General features: G+C 44.1%; 6 non-coding genes across 6 annotated transcripts; all 6 read right to left on the bottom strand.

The window, feature by feature from the left end:
• Positions 1-9358: 9358 nt before the first annotated feature.
• trnah-gug (transfer RNA histidin (anticodon GUG)) lies at positions 9359-9430 on the bottom strand. The gene has a single exon. It is a non-coding gene; the product is annotated as a tRNA-His (tRNA).
• A 3963-nt stretch (positions 9431-13393) lies between these two features.
• Positions 13394-13465, bottom strand: trnah-gug (transfer RNA histidin (anticodon GUG)). The gene has a single exon. It is a non-coding gene; the product is annotated as a tRNA-His (tRNA).
• Positions 13466-15013: 1548 nt separating this feature from the next.
• Positions 15014-15085, bottom strand: trnah-gug (transfer RNA histidin (anticodon GUG)). Its single transcript has one exon. It is a non-coding gene; the product is annotated as a tRNA-His (tRNA).
• Positions 15086-16644: 1559 nt separating this feature from the next.
• Positions 16645-16716, bottom strand: trnah-gug (transfer RNA histidin (anticodon GUG)). The gene has a single exon. It is a non-coding gene; the product is annotated as a tRNA-His (tRNA).
• A 1558-nt stretch (positions 16717-18274) lies between these two features.
• trnah-gug (transfer RNA histidin (anticodon GUG)) lies at positions 18275-18346 on the bottom strand. Its single transcript has one exon. It is a non-coding gene; the product is annotated as a tRNA-His (tRNA).
• A 1558-nt stretch (positions 18347-19904) lies between these two features.
• Positions 19905-19976, bottom strand: trnah-gug (transfer RNA histidin (anticodon GUG)). Its single transcript has one exon. It is a non-coding gene; the product is annotated as a tRNA-His (tRNA).
• Positions 19977-20413: the final 437 nt, after the last annotated feature.

Raw genomic sequence — 20413 nt, forward strand, 5'->3', positions numbered from 1 at the left:
CTTTGTCTAAACACCTTTAAACTGACAAAAAGTCCAAATCTGCAGCTAATCCATTTTAAAACCCTTCACAGAATTTACTACACTGGACAGAGGATGTTCAAGATGGGTCTCAGCAACTCAGACATTTGTCAGCACTGTGACAGTAATCTACCCGACAACTACATGCATGCACTGTGGTTCTGCACGCCTGTCCAGGCTCTCTGGCAGCAGGTATGTGCCGATCTATCAGTCTGGCTTAAGGTTTCAATCACAGCTTCACCGTCACTTTGTGTGCTTGGTGACATGAGTGCCATCAATGTAGAAGGAGGATTAGGCTCTATCATTTTCATAACTCTTTGCATTGCTAAAAAAACTATTTTAATAAATTGGAAAAGCAAGAAAAATATAAATATAAGTCAACACAGAAATCTGCTGCTTGATCAGATCAGCTTGGAAAAAATGTCAGCCCAAGGTTCAAGTAACTTTGAAAGAATTCGGTCTCTCTGGTCTCCCATAGCTGACTCCATGACTTAGGAGATGGGGGGGCCTGGTCGTCGCTGCTCCTTGCCCTTCTGCCGTGGGCTGGGGTGGGGGCCGGGGCCTCCGGTGCCTGGCGGGGGGTGGTGGGGGCTCCGTTGGTCGGGGGGTCGGGTCCGGCGCCGGGGTGGGGCGGGCTGGGGCGCTGCGTGGTCCTCTGGGCTTGGGTGTGGGGGTGCGTGGTGGGGGGGTGGGGTGGTGTTCCGGCTTGGCTTGGGGGGGTGGTCCCTTTGCCTGTGCTGGGGGGGGTTGGCGGGGGGCGCTGCTCGGGGGGGGGGGCCCAGCGGCACTGGATGGGCTTCCCATCTACGCCTGGGGCTGGGATCAGCCCTTCCCTGGCTCTGGGGCGGGACGGGACAACCCTCTTGGGGCCCCCGGGCGCTCTGGGTGTCATCCGCTTCGGCTGCGGGGTCTGGGGTGGGGTGGGGTGGGGGGTCTTGTCGGCCCTGTCCTGTGGGGGGGCATTCTGGGGGAGGGGGGGGGCCGCTATTGGTACGGGGCAGGGGGGGTTGACGGGTCGGGGTCTCCGCTGAGGCCATCGGCGGTTTCCCCGGCCGGTTGGCTGCCTCGGTCCCGTCGAGGCCTGACCAGAGCTCTTCTAGGGCCGGCGTTTGGGGGTGGGGGCCTGGGCTTGCTCCGGGGGGGGCCGGCGCTTTCTGGCTCCTCTCCCTCTGTGTGGGGTGGGTGGTGCTGGGCCTGGGGTGTCGGCGCCTCCGGGGGTGGGGCCCCTGGGCTGGGTGGGCCTGGCCCCCTTGCTGGGGGGGGGGGGCGGGGGACAGCTGTTTGACCACCGGGGGACAGTCTACCAGCTGTCCCCAACTTACCCCCTTCCTCATATAACCTCATAATAGGGTGAGGGGGTGGGGGGCTTAGCCTGCGATGAGCCTTGGGGGGGGGGTTTACTAGGCAGTGGCCCCCCCTCCTATGGTTGCCGTATGGAGTGGGCCCCCCCTCTTTCGGTTTTATTTGCACCTTAGACATGTAGGGCCCTTGGTAGGGGGGGTGCTTGGACATCACTGCCAGCAAGCAGCAGATGTCCTCCTAGCACCCTACCCGCCAATTTTAACCGCACCTTAGACATTTAGGGCCCCTTGGTGGGGAGGGTGAGGGGACATCACTGTGAGTAATCAGGAGATGTCCCCTTAGTGCCCTACCCGCCAATTTTAACTGCACCCCCCTTAGTACACACACCCCTCCCCCCTCAATATATACATCCCAACATAAACACACACACATGCACACACACACCCTCTTAAACACACATATACGCACACACATTTTGCAAGGAAGGTGGGACCTAGGACCATCTGTCCCCTGCCTCTTCCCTGGTGGGGGGTACGGGCCCCTTTGCAGCGGCGGCCGTGTCCCCGGGGTGCCGGCTTCCTGGGCCCGGCGGTGCTCTCTCCGCGCGGTGGGGGGGTTCACATTACATCTGAGCCGGGGGTGTTGGTGTCCCTGGGGGGTGGGTTCTGGTCCTTGCTCCTGAGCGCTGGGCCCCGCCAAACTTCCAACTGTGGCCGAGCCTGGTTGGGCCATATTTACAACACCCCTTGTGGGCCCTCTTTTTTCCCCGGGGTTCCCCCCTCCTGGGCGGGGGCGGCGGGCCCCTGCCTTGCTCCTCCCTGGACCAGCCGTGGGCCGGGCGGGTGGCCGCCTGGAGTGCGGGGCGGGTCTCCCTTGGGGGGTCCTGGCTCGTACCTGGGGTTGGGGCGGGGGGATGCCCGGAACTCCTGGGTGGTGGTGGGGTGCTCGTCTGGGGCTGTGGGCGTCCCTCTCCGGTGGGGCCCTGCGTTGGGCTCTCCCGGCGCGGCGGGGGGGCTGTTCTCCTGGTTGGGCTGGGGCGGCCCTCTCTTTCCCTCTGTGCCTCCCTGCTCTCTGGCTCTGGGGGGCCTTGCGGCGGTCCTGCTGGCCCTGGCCTGGGTGGCGGGCTTGGTCGCCCGGGCGGCGGTTGTTCCCTGCCGGTTTCCGTGTGGCGTGGGGGGGATTCCGGCTGCCGCTGCTGCTGCGGTGGGGGTCTTGGGGTGGGGATGGCTGGGCTCTCCTTCCTTCTTTACACATTCCACCATCCATATTAGAAGAACATGAGCACTCACCTGAGCACGGATGTTGGCTCACCTTTGCACTGGCGGTTTGCGTGACTGAATGACTGAAATGTTTCACACTAGTTGGTGTTAAGGCATAAGTATGCGTGTGAGCACTATCTGTTTTGTGTACATGTCGACAGATGGACATTTTTGCAACTAGCAGGTGTGTTTGACACTTGGGTGGGTGTGTGGACAGGCTCCGCCCTTTTTGTACTGCATTTGAGCCTTACCATGGTGATTAACAACCAGTAAACTTGTTGCTCTATGCTGCTTCATGGTCTTATCCCCCTTCCCCTCCTACTATCACCCTCCTTCCCCCCCTCTTTCTAACGTCCCTCTCTCTTCTTCCCCTCTTTCCTTTTCCGTCCGGTCCAACACCAAAGATCTTCAAACATGTTTGAAATTAATAAAGTTTGGCCTCAATTACAAAAGGGGTTTATTCAGACATACCTTTGGTTTGTCTGAAGATTAATAACCCCTCTTGTTAAAGTAAAATATGTCCAACACAAGAGGCCCTCAGCTCTCATCTGTTTGCCCAGCTGTTGGACAGGACAAGGTAAAAAAAAAAAAAAAAAAAAAAAAAAAAAAAAAAAAACAAAAAAAACAAATTATCTGCGAATAGTCACTTTCTTAATAAAACTCTACATTAATGACCCAAACTATTATGCTAGCATCCACCTCACACTTCCCAGCCTGTTTTCTTTCTATTAAAATGTGATAACCAATCTGTGCAAGACAATTCCTCTTGATCGTAAAATTTTGCTGTCGTAATTTTTGCGGTTGATTGTAAAACATGTGCCAGTATGTCACGTGACCGTCAACCCAGTAATACATATCAATGGTGACTGCTTTCATGCTACTGAGCAGCATCCTGCACCTATGGCATTGTGATTTTATGAAGGGGGCAGTTCTGCTCCGGTCCATATGTACTATTAAACCTGTTTTAAACTCTTACCTTTTCAACTCCACTCCACAAGTGGCCAGGATAGGCTCCGGCAGCCCCGTGACCCCGAAACGGAAAAACGGTACAGAAGAAAATGAATACCTTTTCAAATAATGTAGGACTTTAAACATTTGGAATATAAACTGTGAAAAAGAGAGAATCAAACTCTTAAAGTTTTTGTGGGTGGCTCTCAAAAGAGCCATTGTTTGTCCGTCCTTGGAGGACAGAAAACCCCATTCTGGAGGTGCCATGGGTCTGCTCCCTCTGCAGGAAAGTGGATCATGAAGGAGTCTCTCAGCTGGAGAGCCTCTCTGTTGGCAGCAACCTATTTTATCTCGTGCAGCAGCTCGTCTTCAGTTACCCCAGCCTCATCACTGCAGGTTCCTGTGGTGCTGAAGACTTGATGAAGCTGTGCAGAACACGAGAACTTCCCACTCTGCTGTGGATCTTCAGTCAGGCGTAAATACAGACCCCACTGTGGAGAGAGCATCCAGAAGGATTTCTTCACTAGCAGCCGGGCTGGTGAGAGGACGTAGTTAAATATGCACCTCTATTGAAAAAGGAGGCGCCCAGGGAATGACTGTATCCGGTTTCTCTGCAGTGGGAATGTCTCTTCTGCCACAAAGACACGGGGAAGGAGTTCTTTGTTTGTGTTTTGGGGGGATTGGGGACTCATTGGAGATAGACGATTGAATGATCCAATGTGAAGCGTCTAACCAAAGGGGGATAAAGCCAGTGTCCCACTGTGGCTCGTCCTGCCCCATCATCGACCACCAACAAGCAACCAAAGCCTCAAGAGGAAGTGCAGAAAAAGTTCCTTTGCTCTGGGGGGCCTTCAGGACAACATGCTTGCTATCCACTGCCCCACTGGCCACTGCCCCACTGGCCACTGCCCCACTGGCCACTGCCTCAGAGCAATTAAAAGCCACCAGACAAGAACTCACTAGTCTGGCTCCAGGGTGGGGGCACTGGTAACTCTTATTGGGGGGAGTAGGTGGATCTAGTAATGAAAAGGTTTTTGTTTGAATCGCCCTTAGTCTGGCCCGTCTCCCAGGACCAGTTTGAGGTGGAACACCACCCAGGTACTGGCTCCTTGGATCATTCGGGCTCGCAAACCACTCCACCACGATAAGGTGGCGATTCAGGGAGGGGATATTTATCAGTCGCTAGCCAATCACTAACAATTACTGTGGGGAAACTGAAATGCTGGGAGAAAACCCACAAGACTGCCCGGCTTTAATTTGGTTCATTATCTAAATATCTTGGTGACTGATTTATTTATATATGTATGTATGTATGTATGTATGTATGTATGTATGTATGTATGTATGTATGTATGTATGTATGTATGTATGTATGTATGTATGTATGTATGTGTGTATGTGTGTATGTGTGCATGTGTGCATGTGTGAATGTATTTATTTATATATTTATTTACTCATTTGTTTTTTATTATATTTTATTTTGTATTTTTTTATTTATTTGTTATCAATTACTTACTAATTGAACAGAGAGAACAGAACAGAGAGAGAAGGCGTAGATGCAGACAGCGAGGGCAGATGGCGCTCTTAGCCTCTAATTCACTTTTAAAAGTCTTTTTTAGAATCTAGGGAAAGCCGGAGCACCCGGAGAGAACCCACTAATGCACACAAGAACACAAAAACTATTTTTCATATAGTGATTACCTTATTACCCTTGTGCTATTCAAGGCACTTTAAAGTTGGTTTACTGAGGGCTCTGTATTTATATTTGCATGTTTGGCCATAAATCTCTTTTCATATAGAACTTTATCTCTATATATTTTTGGATATTTCATGGATCACTATTTTTTGCTCTAAAACAATCTCTTTATGTAGATATATTTATGAGTCTATCTTTCTATCTGTGTTGTATACGACAATATATCCTAACATTTTTGCATATTTGTATATAAATTAATTTTTTTAGTGTTATATTTATACTTTTTAAAACAAAGATCAAGAGAAACGTCAGGTCAAACATAGATAAACTAACTAAATGAATATATGAAAAATATATAAAAACAAAGACTTACAAATATTTATCAACTTCAGACATGTTTCTCTACTTCCAAATAAAAAAATAAATCTTTAAAATGAATTTATGACAACTTATATTTATCTTAGTAAAAACACTAACAATTTGTAATATTAAATAAAATAATATAAATACATGTAGAAAACCTGTCACACCTTTTTATTACAAAATTACTTATATTCCTACTAGCTAATGTTATCTAATATTTACACCTATGCATTGCTGCTTGCATTGGAGCTGACTTTAACGGCTGCTTCTTCTGACTGAACCCAACTGAACTGATGTGGTGGATTCACTTTCAGTGTGTCTAGCAGTTGAGAAGAGGCGTCCGGCTTTGCTTTAGGGCAAATGCTCTTAGTTTTTCTTCTCTTCGTGGTTTTCTGAGGTGCAGCTCCAATGGTAAAGATAGTCTTCTGAGGTTCTAACAACAAGGAGGCTTTTACTTTGTCCGATGTCGAGACTTTCTTTGCAAAAGAACTTTGTTGTTCAAAAGACTTTTCCTGAGGTGCACACCCACTTGATTTAGCCTGGCTGCTGACTTTAACGGCTGCTTCTTCTGACTGAACCCAACTGAACTGATGTGGTGGATTCACTTTCAGTGTGTCTAGCAGTTGAGAAGAGGCGTCCGGCTTTGCTTTAGGGCTAATGGTCTTATTTTTTCCTCTCCTATTGGTCGTTTTCTTAGGTGCAGCTCCAATAGTAAAAATACTTTTTTGTGATTCCAAACAAGCTGAGGCTGTTATTTGGTTCAATCCAGAGGCACTTTTAGGTCTATCAAATTCCGTCTGGATTGAGGTCTTCTGTTGAGGTGCACACACAATTGTCTCTGCTTGGTTGCTGATTCTATTGGTCGCTAAGTTGGACAGAAAGACCATCTCTACCACCTGAATTTCAAGATTTTCTCTTTTCTCCTTTTGTTTTCCAATTTGATCTTCCATGTGTGAATTTAGGTTGTTGATTTCAAGCAGTTGTTTTGTGACCATTTCTGTCTCTTCTAAAACTGTCTTGTAACCCTTTGAGTAGCTTGGTTTCTTTTCCACCTTGAGGAATTCTGTCACATTTTGGATCTTCTCCTCAAGTTCTCTGATTTCCTTTCGCCTCTCTTGTCTAATGTGCCGCTCCTGCTCAATACTTTTTTCAGAAAACAACCAGTCTTCATCAGCCTTAAGTGCCTCCTGCTCATATTTCTTGAGGAGGTCCAGTTTTTTTGCGATGTTCCTTTCCCTCTTAGCTAAACAGCTTTTTAGCTTATTGCGCTGTGAGATCAATCCATTAAGATCGTTGACGTCAGTTTCTTCTTGAGACTCCTCTGATAGTGAGTCTTCTGAATCAGAATCACTTGAATTGTCATCCTCACTATCTGAATCAGAGGGTCCAAATGGATATTCTCTGGGGGTGGGAGAGTCCAGACTGTGCTCATCGGTCTGCTCATCAGTGTAGCTGTTGTCAGGGGACATTGAGTAGTAAAACTCCAGATCACCTTCAGAGTCACTCTGACTACATTTCCTGTCGCCATCAGAGATTTGAGATGAATTGTCTTGAGAGTCCAGACTGTGCTCATGGGTGTAGCTATTGTCAGGGGACATCATATTGTTGACCTCCAGATCAGCTTCAAAGTCACTCTGACTACATTGCCTGTCACCATCAGAGATTTGAGATGAATTGTGTTGGGGGATGAGAGAGTCCTGACTGGTCTCCTCTCTGGAACTTTCCTCGGGGAAGACAATCATGTTATAAAAGTCGTCGTCCAGGACGATGTCACTCTCATTTTCAACAATATCGGACCAGAGTTTTTTGACTTTTTCTTCCTGTTGCCTCATTTTTCTCATTCTTGATAGCTGATTTGTTTTCTTTGTGTCTTCTTGAGTTGAAGGAATACTAATCTCTGGGGAGTATTTATGCATTTAAATCCCATCATGCCATGATGTAAAATGACATCATTGCATGTCATCATTTGATGATATGATGTAATATTATCAAAGGATGACATCATTTTATGTCATCCTTTGATGATGTAGTCATTGAATGATGTCATCACTGAATGATGTCATCACTGAATCACAGTACTGTTTTCAGAATTTCCCCCCGTCTTCTATGCAGGATCTTCAAAGACGGAGAACCACAACCCACCTAAACCTCTGCCACAGTTGAAGAATGTCCGTCATTGATCCTTTCTCATCAAAAATCCTCCTGAACATTTCTGAGGCTTTCTGAAACATTCATTGAAGAGCATTGGAAGATTTCTCAACATAAAGGTTTTTTCTCTCAAAGCAATAGATTGAACCGTATCGTACTTTATAACACACATTAGGAGTTCTATTCTGTGCCTTAAAACAAGGAGCATGAGAGGTCCCACATCGTGATTTGAGCGACGGGCAATTCGCCACTTCCAGTGCTATCGTCTTCCAGAAGTGGCCAGTTTCATCCATCATTCAATCATCCGGATGATAGTTACATCTATTCTCTGTGATAATCTTCCTCAGTGTATCACCTGCAGATTTGGTTGTTGTTTTCTAAATCCTCCCTGAATTCATAACCAAAGAAATAACTTTTAGCATGAACCCAAGTGTGGAGTAAATTTGTTTTGGATGAGAAAACAGAAATTTCTGCACAATTACAGAATATAACGTTGTTATAACTTGTTCTTTCAACTATGTGAGGTTATCCAAATATATTTTTCCTTGCCAGTTTTTATCAACTATAAAACTTTTTTTAAAGGTAATTCAACAGATTGGATTGCTGAAATTGTTTATATTTGATTTTATCCTACAGGGAATTGGGAACATCAAGTGAGAAGGATCTTGGAGATCTTGACAAGCTGGAGCCTCAGAGTTGTACAATAAAAAAATATATTTTATGTTTGTTTCTCTTTTTTTGGATTTTTCTCAAAGGCAGATGACCAATAAATAAAATGTCAAAAGTCTGAGATGAGAGAGCAGAAAATAAAACCAACTAAGAGTCCAATACGAGAGATCAACCTGACTCTTCACTCTTTTCCTGCGCAGCAACGGGTGCATGAGTGTGCACTGCGGATTAGATGGATTTTAGGGCAATGTAGAAAATCTTTCAGTGATGTGACGTTTAGAAAAGAGTGCTTGAGTGCTGCTGCAGAGATTTTCCTGGAAGGCAGACACAAAAATATGAACTCACTAACAAAATTAAGCCAATCCCAAAGTCAGCCACCTCCACTATCAGAAGATCAAAAATATTAGCAGTTGATGTGTTGTCACAGCTTGAGGATGCTTTGCAGAGAGTAGAAAGCATCTTATTAGAAATTGATGAGTCCACATATGTCGCAGATAAGGCCCAACTTTTGGTCTATGTGGGATTTGTTCACAAACAAACCAAAGCATATTTCAAAACAAATATTCCAAAGACTATATTTTTTTCAGTTGGGTTAGGGCTCACAATGGCCTTTCCGTCCAGCTCCAGCAGCAGCGTAGGCCGTCAGGGACAAGTAATAACTCACTCCGCCCTTGGACAGGCGTGACATAATAGACATTGAAATTCTCGGTGTTTAGTGTACATGAATGAACCCAAAATGATCACAGTTTAATTGAAGTTCCAAAGCATTTTGAAGTTGTGGAAGTGTTGTCCAACAGACTGAAGCTGTTGGGCATGTGGAGTCCAGACAGCCAAGTTCTGGTATCTTGAATGTGTTTTTGCTCCAAGAAGATGTAAAGTTTTACAGCTTTGAAGAAGTTCATGATAAAATCTTGTAAGTTTACAGAACGGGATCATTCTGAATTTCTGAACATCTTGCTGTGACCCGGATTTGAACCGGGGTTGCTGCGGCCACAACGCAGAGTACTAACCACTATACGATCACAGCTGAGAAGTGATGGTGGTCACAGTTCTAGTGTTTATTGCTCTCCAGGGCTTTTTTGTCAGAACACAGTTGGACCTTGAAGGAAATTATATTTTTGGTCCTAACTTTAGAAGGGTTTCTCTGTCTTTTTTTATTACGTTTTCTGTTTTACATATATCACTTTTAGTTTATTCCATAGCTAAAGTGTGTGCTTTAACTGAACTCCGTGCATCCTGACCTCACATTCCTGAGATGTGACCTATGGACAGCAACTGTCAGTCATTCCCCTACAGAGAAGGGGGATGCTGACCTCTCGGGGGATGCTGACCTCTCGGGGCACTGGCCAGCAGAAATGGAGCCAGCACTCTAATCTAAACCACCTGAGGAATAGAGTATGTCTGTGAGAACCGCTCTGGATGTCCAGTTCTCAAGAAGAACAAAAGACTGAACTTTGACCCAGAACCTCCATGGATTTCCTGCTGTCAATCTGATTTGTTGTGGACAGGAAGGGACGGAGTTTACTGCAACACTAGGTGTCCCTTTGAAGTCATTCCCTGACGAGAGGAACTGGTCACGGAGAATGACCCTCTACGATTGGCTGAAGGAGGAGACGGATCATCGATCAGCCAATGCAAGTGTTCCAGGGCGGAGATTCGACGTCATGTTTTCCATGGGAGGAGGGAAACCCTAATTGTCTTTAAAAGTCTGAGCAGAGCATAATTTTATTGTCTTCTTCTGTCTTGTGGCCTTTCATGTAAAACGCCTGTAACTTCTTGCGTTTTGAAGGCCTTCTAAAATGAGGACCCAGATCTGTTTTAATTCTGTCTTAGAACTTTTGTTAGGGAATAAACCTTCTGTGAATTTATCCGGCTGAATCTTGGTCTTATATCTTTGCCGACTAATAGAACATGCGTGGAAAAATCTCAGAGCGAAAGATATTTTCCAACAACCTCAAGAACAGTAGAAATGCTAAGTTTGTTATCTTCATACACACATATAGGAGAGACACATTTTCACATCACAATCACAGCAGGTGACCACTCTGGTCTTTCATTCACAATACTTTTGCCCCTTTTAGTCAAAAACATTGTTCCATTCTCTCTTTACTTAGTATCAGCCTAACAGCGGCATGTGGGTAGAAACTGGCTTTAATCACCATACAGAAAACATGGTGATTAACATGTATTATTATAAAATGAAGACAAAAACAACAGGCTCATTTCCACCATGCCTTCCCATGTGTCCAAGGGTCCTTGGGCAAGACATTAAATCCTGTTTTTGTCCTGGTCGTTTAAGGTTGGCGCCAATATTTAGCAATGTGTGAATGTGTGTGTCTATTGGGGAATGGGACTGTGAATTTAAAGCCAGCCTCCTAGGAAGGTAGTAAAGCACTGCATAAGTAGCATATGCTGCTAACTATTTATTCAGATTTTCACCGGTAGAAGAATCTGACAGTGAGATCAATTCAAATGCACAGAATTGTGTGTTGCTGTGACACTTGGATGGGAACTTGGTGACTAAAGGCCATAGATGTTTAAAGCTAAAGCCATGTGCACCTGTACGGTTACTGTGGCTTTTTGGGTTATCCATGCCCATGGATGGTCGTAGAGAGGAGTGGCTGCATTCATAAGGAGAGTACAGGTGTGTTTGAGAGTTCCCTTTAGGCTTGTTGAAAGCAGAAGCTATGATTGTTATGCGTATGGTAAGTGTTTTGTGAAGTATTCTCTTGTAAGTTGATGTACAGATGATGCTGTTGTACGGAGCTCCTAAGCCATATTCTAATTATAGCACAATTTTGACCTTCAGTTACATAGGACTTTGCAGCAAAAAAAATATGCAACCCTGGACGGTCAGCACAAGGAACATGCACTGATCACATGAACAGCCCCTGAACAGTCAACAGGATAGCAGGGATTAAAATCATTGAAAATCTGTAGGACTCACCTACATCTTTCACAACAAATACTCTTAAGACTATCTTTTTTTCAGTTGGGTTAGGGCTCACAATGGCCTTTCCGTCCAACTCCAGCAGCATCGTAGGCCGTCAGGGACAAGTAATAACTCACTCCGCCCTTGGACAGGCGTGACGTAATAGACATTGAAATTCTCATTGTTTAGTGTACATGAATGAACCCCAAATAATCACAGTTTAATTGAAGTTCCAAAGCATTTTGAAGTTGCGGAAGTGTTGTCCAACAGACTGAAGCTGTTGGGCATGTGGAGTCCAGACAGCCAAGTTCTGGCATCTTGGATGTGTTTTTGCTCCAAGAAGATGTAAAGTTTTACAGCTTTGAAGGGGTTCATGATAAAATCTTGTCAATTTACAGAAAGGGATTATTCAGAATTTCTGAACATCTTGCTGTGACCCGGATTTGAACCGCGGTTGCTGCGGCCACAACGCAGAGTACTAACCACTATACGATCACAGCTGAGAAGGGATGGTGGTCATAGTTCTACTCTTTGTTGCTCTCCAGGGCTTTTTTGTCAGAACACAGTTGGACCTCAAGAACAGTAGAAATGCTAAGTTTGTTGTCTTCATACACACATATAGGAGAGACACATTTTCACATCACAATCACAGCAGGTGACCACTCTGGTCTTTCATTCACAATACTTTTGCCCCTTTTAGTCAAAAACATTGTTCCATTCTCTCTTTACTTAGTATCAGCCTAACAGCGGCATGTGGGTAGAAACTGGCTTCAATAACCACACAGAAAACACCATAGAGATCTATGTACACCAAGGTGTGAGACAAGAAAACCAACCTTCAAGAAGAAGACTCTATCACAACAGCTGTCTTTACTGAGTCTGAAAGTGACACCAAAATGAAGACAAAAATAATAGGCTCATTTCCACCATGCCTTCCCATGTGTCCAAGGGTCCTTGGGCAAGACATTAAATCCAGTTTTTGTCCTGGTCGTTTAAGGTTGGCGCCAATATTTAGCAATGTGTGAATGTGTGTGTCTATTGGGGAATGGGACTGTGAATTTAAAGCAAGCCTCCTAGGAAGGTAGTAAAGCACTGCATAAGTAGCATATGGTGCTAACTATTTATTCAGATTTTCACCGGTAGAAGAATCTGACAGTGAGATCAATTCAAATGCACAGAATTGTGTGTTGCTGTGACACTTGGATGGGAACTTGGTGACTAAAGGCCATAGATGTTTAAAGCTAAAGCCATGTGCACCTGTACGGTTACTGTGGCTTTTTGGGTTATCCATGCCCATGGATGGTCGTAGAGAGGAGTGGCTGCATTCATAAGGAGAGTACAGGTGTGTTTGAGAGTTCCCTTTAGGCTTGTTGAAAGCAGAAGCTATGATTGTTATGCGTATGGTAAGTGTTCTGTGAAGTATTCTCTTGTAAGTTGATGTACAGATGATGCTGTTGTACGGAGCTCCTAAGCCATATTCTAATTATAGCACAATTTTGACCTTCAGTTACATAGGCCTTTGCAGCAAAAAAAATACGCAACCCTGGACGGTCAGCACAAGGAACATGCACTGATCACATGAACAGCCCCTGAACAGTCAACAGGATAGCAGGGATTAAAATCATTGAAAATCTGTAGGACTCACCTACATCTTTCACAACAAATACTCTTAAGACTATCTTTTTTTCAGTTGGGTTAGGGCTCACAATGGCCTTTCCGTCCAACTCCAGCAGCATTGTAGGCCGTCAGGGACAAGTAATAACTCACTCCGCCCTTGGACAGGCGTGACGTAATAGACATTGAAATTCTCATTGTTTAGTGTACATGAATGAACCCCAAATAATCACAGTTTAATTGAAGTTCCAAAGCATTTTGAAGTTGCGGAAGTGTTGTCCAACAGACTGAAGCTATTGGGCATGTGGAGTCCAGACAGCCAAGTTCTGGCATCTTGGATGTGTTTTTGCTCCAAGAAGATGTAAAGTTTTACAGCTTTGAAGGGGTTCATGATAAAATCTTGTAAGTTTACAGAAAGGGATTATTCAGAATTTCTGAACATCTTGCTGTGACCCGGATTCGAACCGGGGTTGCTGCGGCCACAACGCAGAGTACTAACCACTATACGATCACAGCTGAGAAGGGATGGTGGTCATAGTTCTACTCTTTGTTGCTCTCCAGGGCTTTTTTGTCAGAACACAGTTGGACCTCAAGAACAGTAGAAATGCTAAGTTTGTTGTCTTCATACACACATATAGGAGAGACACATTTTCACATCACAATCACAGCAGGTGACCACTCTGGTCTTTCATTCACAATACTTTTGCCCCTTTTAGTCAAAAACATTGTTCCATTCTCTCTTTACTTAGTATCAGCCTAACAGCGGCATGTGGGTAGAAACTGGCTTTAATCACCATACAGAAAACACCATAGAGATCTTGGTACACCAAGGTGTAAGACAAAAAAACCAACCTTCAAGAAGAAGACTCTATCATTGCCGCTGTCTTTACTGAGTCTGAAAGTGTCACCAAAATAAAGACAAAAACAACAGGCTCATTTCCACCATGCCTTCCCATCTGTCCAAGGGTCCTTGGGCAAGTCATTAAATCCTGTTTTTGTCCTGGTCGTTTAAGGTTGGCGCCAATATTTAGCAATGTGTGAATGTGTGTGTCTATTGGGGAATGGGACTGTGAATTTAAAGCAAGCCTTCTATGAAGGTAGTAAAGCACTGCATAAGTAGCATATGGTGCTAACTATTTATTCAGATTTTCACCGGTAGAAGAATCTGACAGTGAGATCAATTCAAATGCACAGAATTGTGTGTTGCTGTGACACTTGGATGGGAACTTGGTGACTAAAGGCCATAGATGTTTAAAGCTAAAGCCATGTGCACCTGTACGGTTACTGTGGCTTTTTGGGTTATCCATGCCCATGGATGGTCGTAGAGAGGAGTGGCTGCATTCATAAGGAGAGTACAGGTGTGTTTGAGAGTTCCCTTTAGGCTTGTTGAAAGCAGAAGCTAGGATTGTTATGCGTATGGTAAGTGTTTTGTGAAGTATTCTCTTGTAAGTTGATGTACAGATGATGCTGTTGTACGGAGCTCCTAAGCCATATTCTAATTATAGCACAATTTTGACCTTCAGTTACATAGGCCTTTGCAGCAAAAAAAATACGCAACCCTGGACGGTCAGCACAAGGAACATGCACTGATCACATGAACAGTCAACATGATAGCAGGGATTAAAATCATTGAAAATCTGTATGACTCACCTACATCTTTCACAACAAATACTCTTAAGACTATCTTTTTTTCAGTTGGGTTAGGGCTCACAATGGCCTTTCCGTCCAACTCCAGCAGCATCGTAGGCCGTCAGGGACAAGTAATAACTCACTCCGCCCTTGGACAGGCGTGACGTAATAGACATAAGAAATTCTCATTGTTTAGTGTACATGAATGAACCCCAAATAATCACAGTTTAATTGAAGTTCCAAAGCATTTTGAAGTTGCGGAAGTGTTGTCCAACAGACTGAAGCTGTTGGGCATGTGGAGTCCAGACAGCCAAGTTCTGGCATCTTGGATGTGTTTTTGCTCCAAGAAGATGTAAAGTTTTACAGCTTTGAAGGGGTTCATGATAAAATCTTGTAAGTTTACAGAAAGGGATTATTCAGAATTTCTGAACATCTTGCTGTGACCCGGATTCGAACCGGGGTTGCTGCGGCCACAACGCAGAGTACTAACCACTATACGATCACAGCTGAGAAGGGATGGTGGTCATAGTTCTACTCTTTGTTGCTCTCCAGGGCTTTTTTGTCAGAACACAGTTGGACCTCAAGAACAGTAGAAATGCTAAGTTTGTTGTCTTCATACACACATATAGGAGAGACACATTTTCACATCACAATCACAGCAGGTGACCACTCTGGTCTTTCATTCACAATACTTTTGTCCCTTTTAGTCAAAAACATTGTTCCATTCTCTCTTTACTTAGTATCAGCCTAACAGCGGCATGTGGGTAGAAATTGGCTTCAATAACCACACAAAAAACACCATAGAGATCTATGTACACCAAGGTGTGAGACAAGAAAACCAACCTTCAAGAAGAAGACTCTATCACAACAGCTGTCTTTACTGAGTCTGAAAGTGACACCAAAATGAAGACAAAAATAATAGGCTCATTTCCACCATGCTTTCCCATGTGTCCAAGGGTCCTTGGGCAAGACATTAAATCCAGTTTTTGTCCTGGTCGTTTAAGGTTGGCGCCAATATTTAGCAATGTGTGAATGTGTGTGTCTATTGGGGAATGGGACTGTGAATTTAAAGCAAGCCTCCTAGGAAGGTAGTAAAGCACTGCATAAGTAGCATATGGTGCTAACTATTTATTCAGATTTTCACCGGTAGAAGAATCTGACAGTGAGATCAATTCAAATGCACAGAATTGTGTGTTGCTGTGACACTTGGATGGGAACTTGGTGACTAAAGGCCATAGATGTTTAAAGCTAAAGCCATGTGCACCTGTACGGTTACTGTGGCTTTTTGGGTTATCCATGCCCATGGATGGTCGTAGAGAGGAGTGGCTGCATTCATAAGGAGAGTACAGGTGTGTTTGAGAGTTCCCTTTAGGCTTGTTGAAAGCAGAAGCTAGGATTGTTATGCGTATGGTAAGTGTTTTGTGAAGTATTCTCTTGTAAGTTGATGTACAGATGATGCTGTTGTACGGAGCTCCTAAGCCATATTCTAATTATAGCACAATTTTGACCTTCAGTTACATAGGCCTTTGCAGCAAAAAAAATACGCAACCCTGGACGGTCAGCACAAGGAACATGCACTGATCACATGAACAGCCCCTGAACAGTCAACATGATAGCAGGGATTAAAATCATTGAAAATCTGTATGACTCACCTACATCTTTCACAACAAATACTCTTAAGACTATCTTTTTTTCAGTTGGGTTAGGGCTCACAATGGCCTTTCCGTCCAACTCCAGCAGCATCGTAGGCCGTCAGGGACAAGTAATAACTCACTCCGCCCTTGGACAGGCGTGACGTAATAGACATAAGAAATTCTCATTGTTTAGTGTACATGAATGAACCCCAAATAATCACAGTTTAATTGAAGTTCCAAAGCATTTTGAAGTTGCGGAAGTGTTGTCCAACAGACTGAAGCTGTTGGGCATGTGGAGTCCAGACAGCCAAGTTCTGGCATCTTGGATGTGTTTTTGCTCCAAGAAGATGTAAAGTTTTACAGCTTTGAAGGGGTTCATGATAAAATCTTGTAAGTTTACAGAAAGGGATTATTCAGAATTTCTGAACATCTTGCTGTGACCCGGATTCGAACCGGGGTTGCTGCGGCCACAACGCAGAGTACTAACCACTATACGATCACAGCTGAGAAGGGATGGTGGTCATAGTTCTACTCTTTGTTGCTCTCCAGGGCTTTTTTGTCAGAACACAGTTGGACCTCAAGAACAGTAGAAATGCTAAGTTTGTTGTCTTCATACACACATATAGGAGAGACACATTTTCACATCACAATCACAGCAGGTGACCACTCTGGTCTTTCATTCACAATACTTTTGTCCCTTTTAGTCAAAAACATTGTTCCATTCTCTCTTTACTTAGTATCAGCCTAACAGCGGCATGTGGGTAGAAATTGGCTTCAATAACCACACAAAAAACACCATAGAGATCTATGTACACCAAGGTGTGAGACAAGAAAACCAACCTTCAAGAAGAAGACTCTATCACAACAGCTGTCTTTACTGAGTCTGAAAGTGACACCAAAATGAAGACAAAAATAATAGGCTCATTTCCACCATGCTTTCCCATGTGTCCAAGGGTCCTTGGGCAAGACATTAAATCCAGTTTTTGTCCTGGTCGTTTAAGGTTGGCGCCAATATTTAGCAATGTGTGAATGTGTGTGTCTATTGGGAAATGGGACTGTGAATTTAAAGCAAGCCTCCTAGGAAGGTAGTAAAGCACTGCATAAGTAGCATATGGTGCTAACTATTTATTCAGATTTTCACCGGTAGAAGAATCTGACAGTGAGATCAATTCAAATGCACAGAATTGTGTGTTGCTGTGACACTTGGATGGGAACTTGGTGACTAAAGGCCATAGATGTTTAAAGCTAAAGCCATGTGCACCTGTTCGGTTACTGTGGCTTTTTGGGTTATCCATGCCCATGGATGGTCGTAGAGAGGAGTGGCTGCATTCATAAGGAGAGTACAGGTGTGTTTGAGAGTTCCCTTTAGGCTTGTTGAAAGCAGAAGCTATGATTGTTATGCGTATGGTAAGTGTTTTGTGAAGTATTCTCTTGTAAGTTGATGTACAGATGATGCTGTTGTACGGAGCTCCTAAGCCATATTCTAATTATAGCACAATTTTGACCTTCAGTTACATAGGCCTTTGCAGCAAAAAAAATACGCAACCCTGGACGGTCAGCACAAGGAACATGCACTGATCACATGAACAGCCCCTGAACAGTCAACATGATAGCAGGGATTAAAATCATTGAAAATCTGTATGACTCACCTACATCTTTCACAACAAATACTCTTAAGACTATCTTTTTTTCAGTTGGGTTAGGGCTCACAATGGCCTTTCCGTCCAACTCCAGCAGCATCGTAGGCCGTCAGGGACAAGTAATAACTCACTCCGCCCTTGGACAGGCGTGACGTAATAGACATTGAAATTCTCATTGTTTAGTGTACATGAATGAACCCCAAATAATCACAGTTTAATTGAAGTTCCAAAGCATTTTGAAGTTGCGGAAGTGTTGTCCAACAGACTGAAGCTATTGGGCATGTGGAGTCCAGACAGCCAAGTTCTGGCATCTTGGATGTGTTTTTGCTCCAAGAAGATGTAAAGTTTTACAGCTTTGAAGGGGTTCATGATAAAATCTTGTAAGTTTACAGAAAGGGATTATTCAGAATTTCTGAACATCTTGCTGTGACCCGGATTCGAACCGGGGTTGCTGCGGCCACAACGCAGAGTACTAACCACTATACGATCACAGCTGAGAAGGGATGGTGGTCATAGTTCTACTCTTTGTTGCTCTCCAGGGCTTTTTTGTCAGAACACAGTTGGACCTCAAGAACAGTAGAAATGCTAAGTTTGTTGTCTTCATACACACATATAGGAGAGACACATTTTCACATCACAATCACAGCAGGTGACCACTCTGGTCTTTCATTCACAATACTTTTGCCCCTTTTAGTCAAAAACATTGTTCCATTCTCTCTTTACTTAGTATCAGCCTAACAGCGGCATGTGGGTAGAAACTGGCTTCAATAACCACACAGAAAACACCATAGAGATCTATGTACACCAAGGTGTGAGACAAGAAAACCAACCTTCAAGAAGAAGACTCTATCACAACAGCTGTCTTTACTGAGTCTGAAAGTGACACCAAAATGAAGACAAAAATAATAGGCTCATTTCCACCATGCCTTCCCATGTGTCCAAGGGTCCTTGGGCAAGACATTAAATCCAGTTTTTGTCCTGGTCGTTTAAGGTTGGCGCCAATATTTAGCAATGTGTGAATGTGTGTGTCTATTGGGGAATGGGACTGTGAATTTAAAGCAAGCCTCCTAGGAAGGTAGTAAAGCACTGCATAAGTAGCATATGGTGCTAACTATTTATTCAGATTTTCACCGGTAGAAGAATCTGACAGTGAGATCAATTCAAATGCACAGAATTGTGTGTTGCTGTGACACTTGGATGGGAACTTGGTGACTAAAGGCCATAGATGTTTAAAGCTAAAGCCATGTGCACCTGTACGGTTACTGTGGCTTTTTGGGTTATCCATGCCCATGGATGGTCGTAGAGAGGAGTGGCTGCATTCATAAGGAGAGTACAGGTGTGTTTGAGAGTTCCCTTTAGGCTTGTTGAAAGCAGAAGCTATGATTGTTATGCGTATGGTAAGTGTTCTGTGAAGTATTCTCTTGTAAGTTGATGTACAGATGATGCTGTTGTACGGAGCTCCTAAGCCATATTCTAATTATAGCACAATTTTGACCTTCAGTTACATAGGCCTTTGCAGCAAAAAAAATACGCAACCCTGGACGGTCAGCACAAGGAACATGCACTGATCACATGAACAGCCCCTGAACAGTCAACAGGATAGCAGGGATTAAAATCATTGAAAATCTGTAGGACTCACCTACATCTTTCACAACAAATACTCTTAAGACTATCTTTTTTTCAGTTGGGTTAGGGCTCACAATGGCCTTTCCGTCCAACTCCAGCAGCATCGTAGGCCGTCAGGGACAAGTAATAACTCACTCCGCCCTTGGACAGGCGTGACGTAATAGACATTGAAATTCTCATTGTTTAGTGTACATGAATGAACCCCAAATAATCACAGTTTAATTGAAGTTCCAAAGCATTTTGAAGTTGCGGAAGTGTTGTCCAACAGACTGAAGCTATTGGGCATGTGGAGTCCAGACAGCCAAGTTCTGGCATCTTGGATGTGTTTTTGCTCCAAGAAGATGTAAAGTTTTACAGCTTTGAAGGGGTTCATGATAAAATCTTGTAAGTTTACAGAAAGGGATTATTCAGAATTTCTGAACATCTTGCTGTGACCCGGATTCGAACCGGGGTTGCTGCGGCCACAACGCAGAGTACTAACCACTATACGATCACAGCTGAGAAGGGATGGTGGTCATAGTTCTACTCTTTGTTGCTCTCCAGGGCTTTTTTGTCAGAACACAGTTGGACCTCAAGAACAGTAGAAATGCTAAGTTTGTTGTCTTCATACACACATATAGGAGAGACACATTTTCACATCACAATCACAGCAGGTGACCACTCTGGTCTTTCATTCACAATACTTTTGTCCCTTTTAGTCAAAAACATTGTTCCATTCTCTCTTTACTTAGTATCAGCCTAACAGCGGCATGTGGGTAGAAATTGGCTTCAATAACCACACAAAAAACACCATAGAGATCTATGTACACCAAGGTGTGAGACAAGAAAACCAACCTTCAAGAAGAAGACTCTATCACAACAGCTGTCTTTACTGAGTCTGAAAGTGACACCAAAATGAAGACAAAAATAATAGGCTCATTTCCACCATGCTTTCC

Source organism: Oryzias latipes, chromosome 2 (assembly GCF_053564925.1).
Source record: "Oryzias latipes strain Hd-rR chromosome 2, Olatipes_Hd-rR_3.1".
Lineage (NCBI taxonomy): Eukaryota > Metazoa > Chordata > Actinopteri > Beloniformes > Adrianichthyidae > Oryzias > Oryzias latipes.